Source organism: Myotis myotis, unplaced genomic scaffold (genome assembly GCF_014108235.1).
Source record: "Myotis myotis isolate mMyoMyo1 unplaced genomic scaffold, mMyoMyo1.p scaffold_m19_p_4, whole genome shotgun sequence".
Lineage (NCBI taxonomy): Eukaryota > Metazoa > Chordata > Mammalia > Chiroptera > Vespertilionidae > Myotis > Myotis myotis.
Genome location: NW_023416346.1, coordinates 12,022,789 through 12,025,087, shown reverse-complemented (window position 1 = coordinate 12,025,087; position 2,299 = coordinate 12,022,789). Strand labels below are relative to the sequence as shown.

The following is a 2,299-nucleotide window of genomic DNA, read 5'->3' as shown; positions in this document are numbered from 1 at the left end:
ACCTACCATCAAAGTGGTGGAACCAAGTTTTTAAGCACTGGCATGAAAGTCAAGTTTTCAATAGGTAAAGGTTCCTTGCAAGAGAAAGGCAGAAGAGAGCAGGTAAAGGCAGAGAAGCACAACCTTTGTGTGAGTGAGCTCAAATAAGAAGAACCCATTTACGTCTGTCGTAACCAAAACAAGGTAGAAGCACAGTGGTGACAATGGCAGTTTGCCTGAACAGGGCCAGTACGGAAGCATTGAGGACAAGGTCCTTCCATTGGAGCGGCAATAATGCTCTACCCAAGAAAAAAGATTGTGCCTGTCGGCCATAGGAGGCTGGTCTCATGTCACCATAACAGAGGGCAGTGAATACAAGGAAGTGTCCTGCCAAACTCCCTGAAACGTGCCTCCATTCTAGGACTGTTCTTTACCCCCGTTCGTTTAAAACACTAGTTACTACAAACGCCAAATATCTTCTGTGATTCTCCCCTCCTCACAGATACTCAGGCAACCTGCCAGCAAACTGCTCTTAGCCATTTAAATATTTCCACTGGTATTCACCTTTATAAAAGATGACTAGTTTCAGGACACAACATTTATCATGCAAATAATCCCAGGCAGGTACATTAGCGGTGGAAACCGGCCTTGAGACCGGGACTAAAAATTTTACCTCTGCTCTTCTTTATTCTAAGTTAAAGAAGCGAGCTTCTCACTCCATCTCTATGTGGGGGAAGGAATATTTGGGTGGGGGCAACTTAATGCTGCAGTCATCTAGCCAGTTTTGTCAAACACCACAGCTTGCCTCCCCGCCCCACTAGATTCAGCCACTCAGAGGCAGGGCAGACAGGGAAACAATGACTCTGGTTAGAAACTGCAAATAGAATGCAAAAATTGTATTTTAACCCCACCAACACAAAAACAGTAGGGTTTGACTGCATCATGCTCTGTCAGGTGCAACAAAGTACTCTAGGTTTAAAGCATTCCAGGCAAATTTGTAACAACAAGAAATAGGACAGTGTGATAAGCCAGTACTAGCAAGAAAGCCGTCAAGCTGTTAGGACATGCTGACTTCAGATGCCACCAGGAACTTTGCAGAGAAACTATATTCTGGATGCTGCCTGTGCTGTTTAAAGGGCTGGGGGCATGACAAACAACTAGCTGGAGCGCATCTGAGGAGGCAAACACATTGCCAATAACGGCAAAACAAAGCAGAGCCCTTGTCCTGTCACATCTCAGGTTTAGAAGTGCATACTTTGGAATCTTTGTCAAGTGAGGCTTGTCTGTCTGTGTGCGCGGACAGTATGCACCTCAGTGATCAGCCACCTAGCTAACATGCTACAAATGGGTGCTCTGTGGCGACTTACTTAATCAACTGTACTTGTACTAGATTGATGTGCCCTTTAAAAGGAAGTGTTTCCTAGGCTTCTTGACTAGGATTTTAAGTAGAAGTCCTAAAAAATCCCATTTCCCTGAATCCCAGAGGGAAATTCCCTGAAGACCTAAAAATCCAGACCCTGCATTTTTCATAAGGATCCAGCATATTTCAAAAGACCCAAGAGATCAGCTCAATCTTGTTATCAACTGTAGTCACTGAGATCCAGTTGAAAAGTCCAGCCACAAAACCCAAATTTCCCCTCTAGAGTAATAAATTCACCTATTAACAGCGAATTTTACTACCAAGGTCCGACTATGCTTCGTTTTTCTACTATGCCTACAACTTGTGAGAGTTCTAAAAAGTCTAAGCCACTTAGCAACACACACGGTTTGGCTCCACGATCACCAACCACCCCCTTAATTTGATCCTATCATCTCATTATTTAGGATAGTGATCCCACACAGCAGACACAACGTGTGAACACAGCAGACACAACATGTGAATAGCTCTGCAAAGCCCATTCCTGTTCCTGGAAAAATAACCAGAAGCACACATCTGCCTGACCATGAGTCAGGAATATCAATGTTGTGGTGGAGCCCATTTCTGCTGGGACCAATCCACACCGAACACACAACAGAAGCGACTGCCACAGAGATATTCAAGAGCAAGCTTCCCCCTCTCGGGTCCATACTTAGCAATGTCATACACGGTCTCCTCTGTAAGAGCTCTCTTTTAAGACTCTTCACAATGACCTCTTAAGTCTTCAGTGCAAAGCCACAGACACATTGCCACGCCACGTAAAAGTCACCTGAGTTTCAGTTTGGGTGATTCAGTCATAACCACACTAGAAAGAAAATAAACTTTCAGGGACAAGTGACAGGAACCACAGCGATGAGATGAACTTGCCCCATCTGGTATTGGTGATCTTCGCGATCCAAGACT

At 44.6% G+C, this 2,299-nt stretch overlaps 1 protein-coding gene across 1 annotated transcript in view; it reads right to left on the bottom strand.

Moving 5' to 3' along the window:
• MECP2 (methyl-CpG binding protein 2) overlaps positions 1 to 2,299 on the bottom strand; it is a 63,955-nt gene that overhangs the window by 60,590 nt on the left and 1,066 nt on the right. The window lies entirely within an intron of this gene.